The sequence below is a fragment of the Mirounga angustirostris genome, unplaced genomic scaffold (genome assembly GCF_029215605.1).
Source record: "Mirounga angustirostris isolate CCGP_5_RB_7025 unplaced genomic scaffold, mMirAng1.0.hap1 SCAF_9, whole genome shotgun sequence".
Classification (NCBI taxonomy): domain Eukaryota; kingdom Metazoa; phylum Chordata; class Mammalia; order Carnivora; family Phocidae; genus Mirounga; species Mirounga angustirostris.
This window is the reverse complement of record NW_026991717.1, coordinates 1,633,271-1,653,512: the sequence shown is the minus strand read 5'-3', so window position 1 is coordinate 1,653,512 and position 20,242 is coordinate 1,633,271. Positions and strand designations below refer to the sequence as shown.

Sequence of the window (20,242 nt, the reverse complement as noted above, 5' to 3'; positions counted from 1 at the left end):
AACTCTGCCAGTAAAAAAATCACGGGGTGACGGTGGGGCAGGGTGAACGAAGAGAAGCTGGTAGCTAGGTCAGAGGAACAGGACGAGGCACTAACAGAAGTGAGAGGGTCCGTGATAAATGCTCTCCCTGTACTGTCTCCTCTAATCTTCACAATATCCCTTAAAAGCAGGAACCCTTACCTCCTCCATTCCACAGATGAGGAAACAGCCTGAGTGAGAGTATGGAAGCTGCTCAGGTCAAACCGAGAGCAGGCCAGAAGGCAAGGATCTGAACCCAGGGATCTGACTCCAAAACCCAAGCACCTACACATGCTGAAACCCCAAGAAGAGATGAGATACAGATTCTGACAGGTCAATTCAAGAGGCATTTCCTGAGCATTAAAAGTATGTGCCAGATACTACACACACACACACACACACACTCGATTATCTCGATTCAAATCCCGGCTTTACCACTTATTAGCTATGCAACCTGAATAAGTTTCCAGCTTACACAAGCGAGTCAGAAAAAAATATGCGTGTATTTATATATACACATATACATATAGAAAGAAAAACAGACAGAAAAAAATATGAAAAACAAATGGGATAAAGAGTACTACTGAGAATCTGGGAAAAAGAAACAGGAGTTCCTTGTCCTATTCATGCAACTTCTGTGTTAAGTTTGAAATTAAATCAAAATAGAAAGTTACAGAAAAACTCACAGCAGTATCAAAACATAAAAGTATGTGACCTGCCCTGGTAGTATTACCTGCTTAGGTTCAGAAGCAGAGCATATAAATCGTTGACTTGGTCCAAGATTAGAAACTCAGAAAGTGACTGAAGAGGGACCTTCACCTGGAAGGAAGGAGGAAACAAGAGACCGGGGGTTGATAAAGCTTCAGAGTAAGTGGTGGGAAAAGGAGGAGAGCTGGAACTGACAAGAGGCTCCAGCCAGAAGACTCATCCTTGCGTTCCATGTTAGGGGTGTCTGCAGTTGTTTGACAAGTATAAATTCCCCCCACAATGAGATACCACTCCATCTCTGCCCGAGTAGCTATGCTGACAAAGACTGACCACACCAAGTGCTGGTGAGGGTGAAGAGAAAAGTAAGTTCTCACGCACTGCTGCTGGGAATGTAAGTGATTGTGGGAACTTAGGAAAACAGTCTGCCATTTCTTACAAAGTTAACCTTGCAGTTATCATATGATCTAGTAATTCCACTTCTGGGTGTCTATGCAAGAAAAACAAAAACGTATGCCACCCAAAAACTGACACATACGTGTTCACAGTGGCATTAAGACTAGCCGAAAGCTGGAAACCCCAACGTCCACCAACTGGTAAATGGAGCAGTAACATGCGGTATATATACATCTACACAATGAATACTAACCAGCAATAAAAAGGGACAAGCCAAGACCATTTAATAGGGGAAAGGGCAGTCTTTTTAAGAACCAGTGGTGGGAAAACTGGATCTCCACATGTAAAGGAACGAAGTTTGACCCTTCCTTTATACCATGTACGAAAATTAACTGAAAATGGATCAAAGACCTAAGCATATAAACTATAAAACTCCTATAAGAAAACATAGGGCTAAAGATTGGACATCGGATTTGGCAATGATTTCTTAGATATGACACCAAAAACACAGATAACAACAATAGATAATTTGGACATTATCAAAATTAAAAATTTTGTCCGTCAAAGGACACAATTAACAGAGTAAAATGGCAACCCACAGAATGGGAAAAAATATGTGCAAGTGCTATTATCGGATAAGGAATTAATAATGCAGAAAATAACTCCTACAACTCAACAACAAAAAAATCCAACCCAATCCAAAAAAGGGCAAAGAACGTGGATAGACATATCCCCAAAGAAGACATCCCAATGTATGACCAATAAGCACATGAAAAGATGCTCAACATCACTAATCATCAGAAAATGCAAATCACAACCACAATGAGATACCACTTCATACCATCTGGATAGCTATTTTCAAAAAGACAGAGGAGTGCTGGTGGTAGGAATGTAAAATGGTAGAGCCTCTACGGAAAAGTCTGGCAGTTCCTCAGAAAGTTATATGGAGAATTACCACATGATCCAGCAACCCCACTCCTGGGTGTGAACTCCACACCAAAAGATGTGAAAGCAGGAACTGGAACACGATTATTTGTCCCTCAGAGTTACAGCAGCATTACTCACAAGGGCCAAAAGGTAGAAACACCCCAAATGTCTGCAGACAGATGAATGGTTCAACAGAAGGGGATATATACACTCACAAGGGAGTATTATTCAGTCTTCAGTAGGAGTGAAAATCTCCTATGTGCTACATGAGGAATGAACCTTGAAAATCTCATGCTAAGTGAAATAAGCCAGACAGAAAAGGACAAATTCTGTATGATTCCACTTATATGAAGAACTTCAGGAGCACCTTGACTGGCTCAGTCGGTAGAGCATGTGACTCCTAATCTTGGGGTCGGTGTTCAAGCCCCACACTGGGCGTAGAGCTTACTTAAAAAAACAAAAAAACAACAAAAAAGAGAGAACTTCAAATAGTCAAATTCACAGAGACACAAAGTAGAATAGTAATTACTGGGCAGCAGGGATGGGGAGTTACTATTTAATGGGCACAGTTTCAAGATGATGAGAAAAGCTCCGGAGATGGACAGCAGTGATGACTGCACATCAGTGTACATGCATTTAATACCAATCAACTATACACTTAAAAATGATTTAAATGGTATATTTTATATGTGTATTTTACCGCAATAAAGATAAAAAAGAAAAAAGGACCAAGCTAATGACCGATGTTGCAACATGGATGCTGGTGACAGTAGTCAAACTGGAAAGACCACATGAATATATGTGATTCCACTTACATGTTGAGAAAGAACACATCTACAGGGACAGAGAGCAGATCTATTGGTTGCCCAAGAATGCGTCTGGGAATGGGACTTGTTTACAAACAGGCTTGAGGGATCTTTTCGGGGTGAAGGAAATGTTCTAAGTGGAGTGTGGCAGTAATTACACGACTTTGTGAATTTATTTAAAATTACTGAATTGAGGGCGCCCGGGGGGCTCAGTCGGTTAAGCGACTGCCTTCGGCTCAGGTCATGATCCTGGAGTCCCGGGATCGAGTCCTGCATCGGGCTCCCCGCTCGGTGGGGGGGTCTGCTTCTCCCTCTGACCCTCCCCCTTCTCATGTGCTCGCTCTCATTCTCTCTCTCTCTCAAATAAATAAATACAATCTTTAAAAAAAAAAATTACTGAATTGAACACTTACTAAATGGGTGAATTTTATGGTATGTAAATTAGAATCATTAAAAAAAACTAACATACTTTCTTGTGTGGGCACAGATAAACTAGCTTTTATACAAACTAGCTCACCTTTTTGGTGAGAACATAAAGTAGTACAACAGTTCCCTAGAACAAGTTTAAAAGACTAAAATATAGTCTTGGACCCAGAATTCCTCTTCTTTGAATTGACCCTAAGAACATCATCATGGCAGCACTGTTTCCGACAATAAAAAAATCAGTCCCAAAGTAAAGAGAATACAGGGTGGCTCAACAAACTCGGGCGCCTCCCGGCTTCCTGTGACAGCACCGCACGGCCATCAGCCAGGACGTGCGCCCCGCGCAGCCGCCTCTGGCGAGCCGCGCTGCTGCGGCGGGGCCGGTTTCCCTTAATGCCATCCCGTCGGCAGCTGACGCGCAGCAGGCATCCGTGTGTTAAGTGAATAAGGAATAATGACACGAAAAGACGTCCCAAGACGAAACTGTGATCCCTCAAAAAATTAAAATTACATTTGCACGTGCACAGGAAAAAAAGCCTAGAAAGATTTTTTGTAAAAGCAAAATATCCACTTTCATCTCTAGGTAGCTAGGTTCTGAGTGCACTTTTTTTTTGGTCTATCCATTTTCTAAATCGTTAATAATGAACATGTATTACACTTCCACAGCTGGAAAACAATTTCAGAGGCGGAGTTACCTCAAGCAGCAAGGTGTAAGGCTTGGTCTTCGGAACGGGTTGCTAAAGCTCTGTGGATACGCAAGTCAAGGGACTTTTAAAAATTTAATTTATTTATTCAATGAGAATTAAGCACTTTCTATGTGCCAGCCACTGTTCCAGGCTGGGAGGAAGAGATAAACCAAAATCCCTGCATTTACAGAAGGGGGAAGTCACTTGGATGGCTGAATGGGAAAAAGCAGAACTTAAACCAGGTGGCAAATCCTCAGTAAGCATGAGAATGATGTAGAGAAGATAAGGAACAGGAACGGAGCTAGGATAGGAAGATCACTGGGTTTTTGCTGGGAAGAGTAACGGTCTGCAAACAACAAAGGGAGCTAGAAAACACAGACCTCACGTCCCTTTTAACCTCTTGTTGTGGAGTACGGCATCCACAGCCACCACCGCAAGAACCACAGGAGAGTGGTGGCCTCTGGGAAGAGCAAAGCTGCAGCTTGGGGCAGGTGACAAAGAAACACTCTGTGAAGAGTTCAAGACCTCGTTCCCTCTAGAAAAGAGCTGTAGAGCAAAAAGGAGAGCACACCGCACTTATAGCATGGGAATAAAACAGGCATGGTAGGAATGAACTGACCTCAAAATTCTTCACCAAGTTCAGGCTGTAGCTTAGGAGGTATTTTGAGGCTCAAGGATGTAAGAGGATTGTGATATGGTCCTCAGGTGCTGGGCCAGCATGTCTCATTTATCTCTGGGTTCCCAGAGTCTAGGAGAGAGCCATGTTTGCAGGCTAATGGTGTCAAAAACCCTCAGTGATTTACTTCAAATTCAACACAGCTCAGTGACTTGTTCCAAAAAATACCTTTGCCTAACTTAATTTCTTCCAAGGGAACTATCATCTGCTTTGCCAACTCGGCTTACTAACTCTAGTCAATTCTGACCTCTCTTCCAAATGCAAATTAGTAGTTAGGTCCTTGATATTTCACATCCCACCCTTTTATGCAATTATACCTGCTTTAAGCCCACATCTTCCCACTTCTTGGCCAGTCATGTCTCAATCATTAGGCAGATTTCATGATAAGTCTCAACTAATCTCTTGTCTTCTGAACTGATTTCCAGTAACTACCTGTGTACTCTACTCACCTCCCCTGCCTAACGTTACTAACCAATGAACCTGAACACTAGGTATCTTAAACGGTCTAGGCTTCAACAGATTTAAAGAGAGGCAGAGTGACCTCAACTCAAATTGCAGTTGATTCTTACTAAGCTGTGTAATCTTGAACCCCCACCGCTACCATTTTATCACCAAAGTAAATACTCAAGCAACGATACATGATCAGACCACTCCCCAGATCAATAATCCAATGGCTCTCCATCACTAAGAGAACAGGCTCTGCGGCCTGCCTATCCAGCCTCGTTCTCCTGCCATTCTGCCTCATGGGGGTCTTGAAGCTCTCAGCCTCTATGCTGTTAATCATCACCTTGCACATGCTTTGTTCTCTGGCTACAAGGCCTACCTATCCCATCCCTTTTATTCACTCTGGTTAGCTTTTAGTATCGTCTTAAACTTAGTACGAGTCCTTCTTCCTCCATAAAGTCTTCTCTCATTCTCTGCTCCTGTTAAAACCTGATGTCTTTTTCCCTTATGTCACTAAACATTTTAATCCTCTGAGTATGTTTCCCCAAGATATCGTAAGTTCCTGGCATAGCACCTAGTAGGTGCTGAAGAATCTGTGGAGTATTTGTCAATGTAGGTACCACCACCAACAGCTCACAGGGCTAGAAGGTTAAAAATAACAAACATAAAGAAGAAAGGACAGTGCTAAGTACACCACCATTTTTATCTGTACCATATCCACTTCAGAAATTTTTGTAAAAGAAAATTAAGGAAGGTAAAGACCGAATGACTGATTAATAAATCTCTACCAAAAAAAAAAAAAAAATCTGATTTTGAGCTCATAGGAAAGAACCAGAGGATGTGAACTCAGCAGGAGGTGGGGAGAAGGCATGGTCCCATCCTCACAAAAACCCTAGAGAGCTGGAACTCACTGGGATAAGGAGTACTCCTTTCTTACCTCTCCCAGGAAGTCATCTGAAAGTGGCCTTGAGATCACAATCCCAAAGTTCAGGAAGATTAGTAAAATTAAGATTACCATGGAGCTTCCCAAACAATCCCGGCAGTCTCCCCATCTTGAATATCTTTTTTAAGGGCCTCAACTCTCTGTGCCTCAGTAGCATCATCTGTGAAACACAGACAATAACACTCAGCTCATAATAACCGTTGTGAGGACTTGAAAAGTTAGTACGGGAACAGAGGGAAACTTGCTCAAGTTGATAAAGACTATCTACAAAATTCCTGCAGGTGGCATCATACTTGATGGTGAGAAACTTGAAGCTTCCCCACAAAGATCAGGAACAAGGCAAATACGTACCCTCTTTTCAACTCGGTACTGAAAGCACTAGCTAATGCAGTAAGACAAGAAAAGGAAATAGAAAGTACACAGATCACAAAGGAGGAAATTAAACTGTCTTTGTTCACAGATCACATGATCGCCTATGCAGAAAACTTGAATCAACAACAACAAAAAACCCTCGTGAAACTAGTAAGTGGTTATAGCAAAGTTGAAGGATATAAGGTTAATATATAAAAGTCAATTGCTATCTTATACATCAGCAATGAATCTGAAATTAAAAACATAATACCATTTACATTAGCATCCAAAAATGAAATACCTAGGTAGTATAAATCTAACAAAATATGCATACAATGCATATGAAGAAAACTACGAAACTCTGATGAACAAAATCAAAGAAGAACTAAATAAATGGAGAGATCTTCCATGTTTACAGGTAGGAAGACTCGTATATTGTCCAGATGTCAGTTCTTCCAAAATTAATCTACAGATTCAATGAAATTCCGATCCAAATTCCAGCAAGTTATTTTGTGGATATCAACAAACTGATTCTCAAGTTTATATGGAGAGGCAAAAGACTCAGAATTGCCAATACAATGTTGAAGGACAACAAAGTTGGAGGGCTGACACTGCCCAACTTCGATTTAGTATGAAGTTATAGTAATCAAGCCATATTGTACCGATGAAAGACAAACAGATCACTAGAATAAAATAGAGAACCCAGCAACAGACCCATATAAACACAGCCAACAGAGCCAACTGATCTTTAACAAAGGAGCAAAGGCAATACAATAAAACAAAGACAGTCTTTTCAACAAATGACGCTGGAACAATTAGACATCCATATGCTAAAAAAATGAATCTAGACACAGACCTTACACCCTTCACAAAAATTAATACAAAAATGTATCATGGACGTAAATGTAAAACACAAAATTATCAACCTCCTAGAGGATAACAAAGGAGAAAATCACTTTTGTAATGGCAATTACTTTTTAGAGGCAACACCAAGGGCATGATCCATGAAAGAAATAACTGATAAGCTGAACTTCCACTCTGTGAAAGGCAATGTCAGGAGAACGAGTAGACAAGCCATAGAGTGTAAGAAAATATTTACAAAAGACACATCTGATAAAAAGGACTGATCCAAATATACAAAGAACTCTAAAAAAGTGGGCCAAAGACCTTACAGATACCTCACCAAAGATACAGAGATAGCAAATAAGCATATAAAAAGATGTTCCACATCATACATCATCAGGAAAATACAAATTAAAACAATGAGACAGCACTAAACACCTATGAGAATGGCAAATCTGGAACACTGACAGCATGGAAGGCTGGCAAGGATGTGGAGCAACAGGAACTCTCAAGCCTTACTTATGGGACTGCAAAATGATACACCCACTTTGGAAGACTGAATGGTGGATTCTTACAATACTAAATACTTTACAATCCAGCAATAATAGTCTTTGTATGTAAGCAAAGGTAAACCTGGAGGTTTACAGCAACTTTATTCCAACTGATAAAAACTCCGAAGCAACTAAGATGTCTCTCAGGGTAAATGGATTAATAAACTGTGATCCATCCACATGATGGAGTATTATTCAGCGCTAAAAAGAAATGAGCTATCAAGCCATGAAAAGACATGGAGGAAATTTAAATGCTTATTGCTGAGTGAAAAAAGGCAATCTGAAAACACTACATACTGTGTGATTCCAACTACATGACATCTTGAAAAAGGCAAAACTGTGGAGACCATAAAAAGATCAGTGGTTGTCAGGGCCTGAGGATGAGAGGGTATGGATGAACAGAAGGACTATAGAGGATTTTTAAGGCAGTGAAGTACTCTGTATAATACTACAATGATGGATACATCTCATCATATGTTTGCCCAAACCTACAGAATATACACCACCAAGAGTGAACCCTAATGGACTCTGAGTGATTATGATGTGTCAATGTAGGTTCATCACTGTAACAAATGTACCACTCTGGTGGGGGATGTTGGTAATGCGGGAGGATATGCATGTGTGGAGACAGAGCGGGTACATAAGAACTTTTCTTAACTTCCTCTTAATTTTGCTGTGAACTGAAGACTCCTCTAAAAATATTCAATCTTTTTAAAAAAGTTAACGTGTCTGATACGGTGTTCAATAGGAGCCGTGATTACCGAATTATTCCTCCCAATACTGCTGTCGACCACTTCTCTGCACAGAAGCCTCCCACACCTCACAGCTCATAATCACACCATTCCCACAACCAGAGTACCCTCCATGCCTCTTCACCACCTCAAGAAGCCCAGAAGCTAGAGCTTACTAGTTAAGTGGGAAATTATATGGCACCCAACAAACCAGGAAAACTTCGGTGGAAGCCAGCTATGAGTCTCTTTTTATTACTGTCCACTTTACCATTTCAGAGTTGTCCCTTTTCAGGTGAAAATAATAAAGCTTTTGCTCTATATCCAAAATGAAAGAAAGAAAAGAAAAGAAAAGAAAAAAGAGAAAAAGAGAAGAAAAAAGACAAGAAGGGTCTCTGTCACTGCTGTAGTCTCAAACATATCTAACTTTCAAGGCATGCTTCAGATTTTACTTTTTTAGAATTTCCGGACTATCCCAGCTCACAGTGATCTTTCTCCCTGCTGAGCCTCTACCGCAATCATTTATAACAAACCACAATTTGGCACTCAGTAATCTATAATATGGACTTATAGTACAGAGAATATTCATATCCCCCAATTTCTTCAAATAGTAAGTGAACTTAAGAAAAGGTTGGGTCTTTCAGCACTTTGGCAAAACTCACCGGACTAGGTGACTGGGTCAGACTACCTGACTAGCCTCTGTGCACACAGCTCAACAAGAATTTGCTTATTGAAACTATTATTTTAGGCAATTAATGAGACCTTTTCGGTGTAGGTTTTCATTTTAAATAATCTGTCAAGAATAATTTTTCCCACTAAAACTGATTCTTTTTTATAAAGTTCTACAGCTATTGAGATTTGGAAAGAGATACACTATACACTTTTAAGCAATTATCTAAAAAATTAAGGAAAACTACTGTGTATTCTATTCATCAATACTAAGTTTTACATCTTTTCAAATTATATATTATTTTATTATTGTAATATAGAACACTTAAAATTTATTAAATGAACTATTAGTTTGCACTTTTATTATTTAAGAAACTAGCAAAAGATTATTTTGGGTAATAAAATATGGCAAATTAAAACTTTTGAGAGTAGTATGGAATTTCCTGCCTCTAAAATACATGAATACGATATAAAACAATACAAAACCACCCACAAAAACTCCTGCTTTTATAGACAACTATGAATTTTAATTAAAAGTTTATAATTACATTAACTTCCAAGTCCAGTTATAGATTCAACCCCTTTCAAAACCAAATATTTACCTATATTTTTAAAAGTTCTATCCATTTGATCTTTTTCTTTTAACACCACGTCCTTTCTAAGCTATAGATGAAAGGCTTTATTTCCTTGACTGAATAAAGGTCATTTTGCCTTAAAATACGTTGGAGGGGGTGGTGGAGACAGATGAAGAGAAATGAAGTGAGTATCTGAAATAAAAGTGATTCCAAATCAATTATGTCTCCATTTACATCAATTTTCTTTCTACAAAAAATCAGCTGCAGTATTTAACCTGTTGTGATGATACGACGTCGGGTGCAAGAGAACATGAGAAATGCACACCGGGTCTCCAGGAACAGCGGCGGAAAGAGCCCATTACCATTTCAAATAGCTCTGATAAAGCGAGGCTGCACTAAGCCTAATGTTCCTCTTACACAGGTAGGTTTCAAGCTTTTATTAAACGTGAAGAATTCAACAGCTCTGAAATTCAAAACCAACTACGTATGGAAAACTACCTTATCTTTCCTACATTTCATTCTTTGATCTTCTTATATTCTGGAGATGCTAAAATGTCTTTTTTGGAGTGTTCCAAAAAATGGTCAAAAATGTCTTTCTGAAAACCCTTAAGGCACTTTTAGACTCCGGCAACAAGTTTTGAGTATGCCCTAGAAGAAGGAACTGCAAATAGTTGGTGAGAAGATGAAATGAAGTGGTGTGGGGGGAAAAAAGGGTAGAGAAGCAGGGGCCAGCTTAGGAGGGCGCATGGCTCAGCGGTCAGGAGGAAGGACTTTGGTCCAGCACACTTGCGTACAAAGTGTGCTAGCCCTCACCAGCTAAGTCAATCCTGGACAAATTAGTTAGCCTTTCCAAATTATCTCACTTGTTAAATGCACGTAATAGTCCTTACTTCTCCAAGTTGTTTGGGGACTCAGAGAATGCTTAGCACAGAATTAGCTGGTATTATTACTCGTCCTAGGTAGCTAAGAAAGTTCAAAGGACAACAAAGAACACTAAAGAATTTTAAGCAGAGAAAAACAGACACAATCTCACAGTGAAGAATGTATTGTAGAAAGCCAAAACTGGAAGTGAAGATGAGTTAAGAGACTGTTTTACTAATCAAAATGAGAAGCCATGGACTCTAGATACTATGGATTTAAACTGATAGGAGGGAGAGATGGCTGGCTCAGTCCATCGGGTGCGCGACTCTTGATCTCGGGCTTGTGAGTTCGAGCCCCACGCTGGGTGTAGAGACTACTTAAAAGTAAAATCTTTTAAATTAAATAAATAAATAGAATTGTTAGGAGGCTGAGGCTCACTGGGTGCGGAAGAAGAAGGAAGAATCAGAACAAAACCCAGGTTTTGCATACCACCCATTTTCTGGGACAGGAGGGAAGAAAGGATTGTAGGATACCGACGGCTGCGAGGGCGACAAAAGGCAGTTAAAATTTAGCCTTGCTGAGTTTCACACAGGTATGGAAGAGAGACCTTTGTTAGCTGGATGAACACGGGTTTCAAGATTTCAAAAAATCTGGATTTAAGATACAGATCTTAGAACCATTACTATGTATGGGCAGTTACCTGAAGATGTGGTCCTGGAGATCACCCAAGAAGGATAGCCTGAGAAGAATGTTAGGGTCAGAATCCTATGAAATTCCAATACTTAATGGTTATAAAGAGGAAACACTTGCAAAGGGCAGAAATCACAAAAAGAAGCCCGAGCAACATCATTAAACTCATGGGAAGAGTTTCAAGAAGGAAAAAGTAGTTAATAGTGCTAAATTTTACTGAGAAATCAAGTACATACTCAACAAAAATCCACTGGTGGGGCAGGAAGGTGCTTATACTGGGGAGAAAATGCAAAAGGTATAAAGAGAGATAGATGGATCTGCTCCCTTTTACCCAAAAAAAAAAGTTTCAAGTTCATTTTTTCTAATGACATCCAAACACAAAAAATCAGATTAAGTCAAACAGGTTCCCAGACATCAATTAATAAACAAGCACTTCCTAAAAGTTATCAAGAAAAATTACTTCCTAAAACATTTACCTACTTTTTATAAAGAAGCCACACAGGAAGAACACTGCAAAGCTGTAAAGTCCCTCTATCACCCAGAACAAAGAGACCCTGTAAATACTAAGCCACTGCTTCTAGGTTCTCTCCAGTTTTACCAACTTACTGTCCATTAAAATTTTACCTTATGTCATTAGAGGAAAAAAATCACTGTATTCCCCTTGAACAGAAACTAACAATAGAAGTTCTGAATGCATTTAATATTCCCTCTTAGATCATTTTTTTCCTAATCCTTAACGAATAAAATAGAGCTATCACTATTCTTATCTTGCCTCAATATTAGCTCATTTAAAGCGTTTTCTTCTCCCTCTAGAAAACTGGCTTCTACTCTGAATAAAACCTATACACTGAAAGTATACAGTAGGCTGCTACTCCCTAGTGCTGCCAACCAGACAGCACAGTACAGGAGACGTGGCAGAGGTGTGCGCCCAATTACAGATGCTCACTTCTCTAAGTGCTGGCACTCCCAGAGCCCTAGGGGAGCAGGCCCCCCACTGAAATGTGATCCACAGCTAAACCTGCAAAGACCTTATTAAAATCGTTATATTTACAATTATCTTCATCTCTATTGTAGCAACAAGATCAGAATGTTAAGACTGAAAAAAAAAGAAATACATTTTCTCAAAATCAGAACAAAGGAAAGATTTGTGATATAAATATTTAAGCACCAACACAAATTGTAAACATTCAAGTGAAACCCAAACAACCGTTCTACTCATGAATGAAGAATTCATCTGTGTTAAGTTCTGATACAGCCACAAAATTTAAACGCATGGAAAATGTGTTTCATGGTAACTATTTCGCTAATTACAACTGATGAGTTTTAAGTCCTTCTCCTCCACTCCAAATGTGAAGAAAAACCCAATTGTCTAGAAAACTCAAACTCTTCCCCTGTTGGCAAACAAAACAGACATTTAAAAAAGTTTTCCCTTGCAACAAACACAATGACCAACAAAACAACATTAAGCTCTGGAAGTTGGAGACATGATGTTATCAGTAATTGGAAAAATTCACAGAAAGTAAGTTAAACTGCACCTGTGCTCAACTGCTTTGTGTCAGCGAGTTAGAGCTTCCCCCACCATTTCTCACAGCCTCCCATTCACCAGTTAAATTAGTATTTTTAATTGTCTTGAATTTTGCTTTAAAACAACTTCTTAGGTTTATTCTGGAACATTAGTTAACAAGTTCATATCCTGAGCAGTTACGGCCTAGCCCACTGAACACACGGGCTGTTAAGAGCACATGATCAGCAGTCACTGCCAAACAAAGAGTGTTCGTAAAGACAGACAAAAAACACGGGTCTAGTACTGCTATGTGAGTGCATAGTCGTCTTCTCACATTTAATGGAAAACCTACGAAATACTGGAAAGATGCTGATACACCATTTTAAAATGTAGATCTACACATACTAATTCTGTTTCTCTACCATATAAAAAAAACCCAGGAATGCACGAACAGTGACAAAGGCTGTCCACACCTGTTCAGAGTCAGGTAATGTTAAGTGGCACTACTGTAGCCCTTCTCTACAAATGTTTCTGAGAGATCTTGTAAGAAATTATTTCTTCCAGTAAGTGCTTACTCGAAGAAGCACGTACCAGAAAACCTTGTCTGAACAGCAAGGCCAATGTAAAACATTAAGCCCAGCACTTACTGACAGCAATACATGTTATAAGCAAGTTACCCAATGAAGATATAATCGCTCACTTAAGCAGGTAAAAATTTTTCCAATTTCCTTCAGCTCGTTTTAATGACTTTATATTCATGTACATCTTGGAAAACGGGATTTAAAATAGGTCATTAGTTTAGGCAAAAGCTGATCACCCAGTCGGAGCGCTTCAGAGGCACGCTTTATTACAGCATTTCAGGGGCTACCGTCGGAGAAAGTTTGAAGCTCATGCTGCTGGCGGCAATGTAAACTGGTATAACCTTTCTGAAAAGCAATTTGGCTCCTGAGTGTTCATATCCTTTGACCTAGGTAAGCCCACTCAGGGGCTTTTTCCAGAAGAAGAATCTTGGGGAAAAAAGAGGAAATATTTTTGAATGTACACAAAGAAGTCTGTTTAACACAGTGCTATTTAAAATGGTGAAAAATTAGGAACAATCCAAATGTAATACAGGCAAAAGACTAAGTCAATTAAGGTCCTACTAACTTAAGAGAATTATACAACTAAAATTAAAACAGTTTTGAGACAGAGAGAATGAGAGAGAGAGAGAGCACATGAGACAGGGGAGGGTCAGAGGGAGAAGCAGACTCCCCGCCTAGCAGGGAGCCCGATGCGGGACTCGATCCCAGGACTCCAGGATCATGACCTGAGCCGAAGGCAGTCGCTTAACCAACTGAGCCACCCAGGCGCCCTAAAATGAAAACAGTTTTAACAGATGACACAGTTTAGTGAAATATAAAACTACAATTTACAATTATGGGAAAAATACAAGAATTCGGTAAGGTACAGAAGAGGAAAAGAAAAAATAAGAGCACCACACAGAGAGGTTCTTATGGCCGTATAGTGACTTTTCCTGATTTCATCATTACTATTCTTACTGCTACACTGTTTAAGCAACAGAACGGAAAGCATACATTTAAAAACCTCCGCATGAGCTGAAAGGCGCAGCACAGCAAATACAGCTATACGGGCTGAAACGCTTAGCAGGCACTTGGGCCGATTATTCACAGGAACTCTTACACCTTCACTTCTAGGAGATCAAAGGGCAACAATACGAAGAGAACAGTCTCAAGAACATTGCGGTAGTGAAGCCTACCATGATTATTTCATAGGTTAAGGAATGTCAGTAGCTTCAGGATAGTTCCCAAAAAGTTTTTCTAGCCCTCCTACAGCTCTGCACCCAGTCCCGCTCCTGTTGGGGTGCTTCTTAGGTCCACGTCTGGAACAGATGGAGTCTGAACGAAGAGGCGAGCGCTTTTACCTTGTGCTACACAGAACGAAGTCAATGGGCTCCTCAACAACAAGTCCGGGGCACACGAAGGATGCCAGCCCGCGGCCCCGTCCGGAGCACGCCGGTTGAGGGGGGTGCGGGGGTGAGACCGGGGCAGACCGTGGGGGGGGGGCTGGGGTGAGTCCGGGGGACACCGTCGGGGGAGGTGGTGGGATGAGCCCAGAGGACACCGCGGGGGGGGGGTGTGCGGGGGTGAGTCCGGGGGACCGTGGGGGGGGGGGCCGGGGTGAGTCCGGGGGACACCGTGGGGGGGGGGCTGGGATGAGTCCGGGGGACACCGTGGGGGGAGGTGGTGGGATGAGCCCAGGGGACACCGCGGGGGGGGGGGTCCGGAGGTGAGTCCGGGGCACACCGTGGGGGGGGGGGGGGCTGGGGGTGAGCCCAGAGCACACACTCGGGGGGCCGGGTCCTGGGAGGGGGAGGGGGAGCGAAAGCCCCGGCGGCGCCGACCGGTGACCGCACTCGCGCCCGAGCCCCCGCCGCCCGCCCTCCCGTGGGCTCCACGACCCCCTGAGTTCAGGGGCACGACCCCCTCCAGGGGTGAGGGCGAGGAAGCCCGCTGCCGGAGCGGACCCCGGCCCGCACGACCTCGACCCACACTCAGGCTCTCAGCTAGAGATCCTGACGAACAAAGTCAAGTTTGATCCTCTCAACACCGATTTCCTGTCCAAACAGCCCTTTTGTTCTGCTTCCCTGCTTAATGTTAATGTTCGGTTTGCATCCGAAAACAGCACAATGACAGACCCTAGCGCACACAGAAGCATAAAGGAGCAAAAGTGTAAAATAAAGGGTTATTAGAAGATCGGAACAAAAATCCTACCACCAAAACCTCCACAATTTTCTGCTCGCTTCCCCTCAGATTAACTTCACTTGGAGCTGTGCTCCACGGCAACCAAGCGTGAACGGCAGGCCCCGCCCCCTGCAGCCCACTGGCCGACGAGGACACGCCCCGCCCCGAGCGGGAAGCTCGTCGCTGCGATTGGGCGCGGCTGACATCCATTATTTTAAAGAACTTTTCCTTGCTAGCAGGTTCGGTCGCACCCGCCGAAACCCCCTGATAAGCTGGTTTCTTAAAGGGACAGTAGGCAGTGTTTCGGTTTCCCAGGGCAAAGTGTGGGCTCACTCTTTTGTCTGGGTGAAAACGCACACACCGAGGCGCCGCGACCAAAGTGTGACAGCCGCGGCGCCCACCTGCAGTTCTGGGACCAACTCTTCCAAACACGATGCTCTTGGCCTACGTCACTTTAGGTTCTACACAGCCATGAAGGTAAAGTGCAGCTCTGGGTAGGACACACTCCCTTTACAATAGAGTTCACAGGTTGTCTGGAATTTTTCAAGTGGCAACAGAAAATCCGCTGCAAAATTCTGCCAAACTGAACAAAAACCGTATCTTCTCTAAGACTTAAAATAGGATCATTTAAGTCATGGAAAACGGATAGCCCTGAAACACTAAATGCAAAATACTCATTTCTGCACCACCAAAGTTACTGCTGCTCTGTCCTCAGCATCATCGCAGGGTAAAAACTGGGGGGGCCCTCAAACTCTGGTATTTCTACTTAAAAGTGCACACGCATCTACAGGTCTGACATGTCTGCCTCGGTGAGTGCGCAGCCAAGGCAAACGGACATCTACAAAAGGCAAAGGCAACCTGCCCTGAGCGCAAGTTCTGGGTGAAGCTCAGGATGATTTTAGTTGTTTTATTTTTAAATTACTGTTGTTTTTTAATCAAGGCTAGGCACGATTTTGCAGCCTCCTTGGGCATTCATTAATTTAAGGGGCCGTGAGCAGCCCGGAGTGCAGCCAAAGGCAGGGAGACTCCTCTGAGAATACTGACAGTAAATGTCACCTGGGGAGACTCCAAAGACATCACACGCAAACACGTGCCTTTATACATTACTAAGTTTGCTGCATTTTATTATGTTTATTTTAATTAGAACTGCTTATGTCTTAATAGCTTGGCCAATCAAATATCACTCTGACATTAATCACTACCTGACTGAATGGCATTTAACTTGTTCAGTAAAGTCTAATTTTCACCCCTACCAAAATTTTAACTGATTTATAAAAATAAATCCAAAAAAGTAATGCAAATTAAAGTGGTTTCTTCTCAAAAATACTTTGAATAAGTTTATATAAAAATTTTTAAAATTAAAGGTACAGTTTTCAAAGTTCAAAACCTTGCAAGCATTTTTCCTGAAAGAAAATCCATACATTAGAACAACACAAAGCCAACAAACTTGTTTTGAATACAAAGAGAAGTCTGTAGGAAACTGAAAATTCACATAATTGCAACTAGATATGAATATGGAGTAATACCCTGCAGAAGCCCAAACAGCTGCATCATCTATTATGCCTTTTAAGTGGACAAATTGAAAGAGCCAATTCACAGAGGCCTAGTCCCAAGATGCTTTGCAAGGATTCACTGCTCTGAATGCCCAGTACTTTACGAGTCAAGTTCAGGTTTTCTTCCCACTGTGTGGACACTCTCGCAAAACAACACTGGAAGCAGAAGAGGTACAGGGGCAAATAACAGAAAGAATACATAATTCGAGTTACAGCATAAAACTTGGAAGAAAAAAAAAAAAAAGGGTTTTAAGTTGGCCAAAATTTGACAGGGCTATAGAAAAAGAGATGGCAAGCTTTTATATCTTAAAATTTGGCAAGCATAAAATTAGTAGACAGTTACGGGAATGAAAAAACCTTTGCTCTGACATCAATTTTTCACTTCAGAGTTAATTATTTGTATAAAACAGACACACATTACATTCACTAAAATGACACCAGGACCACTCTCAATCTATAACCAAAAAAAGAAATACAGACGTGGTTATACCAAGATTATTCAAAGATCTCTAGGACCTACTTGAAAGAACTTCACAGTGATAAGTATCATTTTAGGTGGCTCACAGGTTAAAAATAAGGGGATTTTATTCCACTTCTATATCAGTAGCAGAAGAAAACAGCAAAAATAAATAAAAGGAAAGCAACATCACAACTGAGATTATTTGAAAACAATACTGCTTCACAGAAACAAGAAGCCTGCAAAAGTTCCAAGGTTCCCTGATTGCATGTGACAATACAACTTTTTGAACATCAAGTATTCAAAGGACGTACTGTGTATTCTTGGTGGGGGAGGAGCTCCGAAGCCTTCCCAAACCTATCAACTAACAATGTAGATGATAACAAGCCAGAACAACTTGGTCTCATCTCACTTTAAAAAGACCCTCTATAAGGAGTAAGTACCTAGACGATTAGGATTAACTTCGGTAGGTACAGAACAGGGTGAAAGCTTCCTCAGAATTTTAAAGGACTGAGAACAACTCAAACTATTCTTCACACAACAGAAATTAATCCTTGGCATCACCCCTGGGTGCTAACAGGTGGGTTTATGCAGTAATTGATAAAAGGCCCAGCCTGACATTCATGAAGCGTGACCAGGTCACTAAAGATGTGGTCTCAAAACCACTATCTAATGGAGAAAAAAAAAATTAGAAAAATATTTCCTGACAAATACACATTGCTTATAAAAGTGAGGCATGTGTTTGTTTGTAACTCCTGCCCTGTGTCTCCCAATTCATTAAGGGAAAACAACACAAGGGGAACACTGGGAGCAAGAGGGAAGAGGGTAATGGCCCATTCAGCAAAATACTAAACACAAAGGAAATATGAAGGAAACAAAGGGATAGGAAAGCATAAACCAAGCTGAGGTATCTTTCTATAAGACAATAAATTGTTTTTAAGTCTACAGGGATAAACAAGATCACCATAAAGGTAAACTAAAAAGGAACAGGAATCACAGTATCAAGATCAAAGTATAAGGAAAAAGCATTCCCAATACTCAGTTATTAAGATTTAATAGCCATAAATTTTCATGTGCCAAGTGACATACCACCGCCAATCTAAGTAAACTGCGAGACATAGAAAAGTGATGGAAAACAGATCCGCAGACTCTAAGTTCCCTCCTCTCTCCTTAGCAGCCTAAGCTAGAAAAAAATAAACAAAAGATGAAAAAATAAATGATCCACTCTAATTATTTGATAAAATTAATTTTTATATAGCTATCAAAAGAAAAGCTTCTTTTTTCAACAGTCATGGAAATTTTTAAAGAATTATAGTCACAGACAATGAACAATTTTGAAAAGCACAAGCTGAACAGGTAACATCCTTTGATGACCACACAGTAATGTTCAAAGTTAAGAGAAAAGTTTATGAACTCATCAAAGGTTCAGAACACCTACTGCATGCTGGGCTGGGTACCGCTAGCTGCTGTGGGCTGTGGAAACTTAGGGTCTGGAGTCAGACCACTGTCGTCCCACAGCGATGTCATGGGAACCACGGGGAGTTTTCAGTGTTCTCGTAGCCACATTACGATGTTAAAACAGTTAAACTAATTGTAGTAATATATTTTACTTAACACAAAACATATAAAATAGCATTACTTCAATATATAATCATTCTTGAGATTTTTTCTCTTTTTTTTGGTAGTAGAAATCCAGTTCATACTTCATACTTATGGAATCATTCAGACTTGTGATATTTCAACAGCCACTGGCCACATGTGGATACTGAGCAACTGGTATGTACTAGCACGACCGAGGAACAGAATTTATAGTATTACTTAATTTTGATGGATTTAAATAGCCACAAGTGACTATCTACCAGCTTGGAAATAACAGCTCTCGTGAGAGAAACAGACACTAAAACAAGTGATACACACTTAATGAATTGCAGTTATTACAAGTATTTACAGAAGAAATGTCCGATATGAAATGAGTAAATATAGCCAACAGAGGGCTTAACCTCTTTTGCCAGCATTAAGGAAGGACTCTTCAAGGAAATCACAATTAAGCAAAAGGGCACGGCACAGCATATGCAAAGGTCTTGAGTGGAGAAAAACTGGAAAATACAGTAGAAATAATGAAGGAAAGTACCAAGGGGTGAAATCATCTTAAATTATTCGTAGGAGATTGATTTGGGTCACAGAATCCAATCAGGGTAGGAACGCAGAGAAGTGGAAGCAGCCCTATCTCTTGGAAATAATGCAAGTCTCCCCAAGAAGTCTTGCTGGACCCATACTACTCACTCGGTGAACCCTAGTCATCCCACTCTTCTGTCAAATCCTAAATCAAGCCAGGCTCTTCTGTCCTTTTTGTGCTAACAGTTCCCTTCGCTTGAAAAACTTCCCCCAGCTCTTTCTTGATCTTAGAATTCAAAATCACAGTTCCAAATTTTCTACAGGACAAGCTTCGGGCTCAAAACTGTTTACAAGGCAATTTTTACAAAAAAAGAAATTTGCAAAACAAACTCAGTGTGCGATTGTTATATTATTTTTTTTAACGTTCTGACAGATCCAGGAAACTCTTAAAGAAATTCCCCAAACAAACCTTGGTCCCACCATTAAGTTTAAATATTACATCCTCACAGAGACATTTTCAGGACATCCAATCAGCACGTGCCAATCTCTACTGGCACACCATATTTCTTTCCTTCCTAGC

At 40.9% G+C, this 20,242-nt stretch overlaps 1 protein-coding gene across 3 annotated transcripts in view; it reads right to left on the bottom strand.

Annotated features, from left to right (window-relative positions):
- The window catches only part of ZFAND6 (zinc finger AN1-type containing 6), a 70,261-nt gene that overhangs the window by 45,139 nt on the left and 4,880 nt on the right, over positions 1–20,242 (bottom strand). The window contains exon 1 of one of the 3 annotated variants that reach the window (XM_064569776.1): positions 15,568–15,673. The exons of 1 other annotated variant lie outside the window; for it this stretch is intronic. The gene's annotated coding sequence lies outside the window, so the exon portion shown is untranslated. Of the gene's footprint in view, positions 1–15,567; positions 15,674–20,242 lie in introns of those variants that run through there. One more of the 3 variants, XM_045899285.3, reaches the window with a different exon arrangement.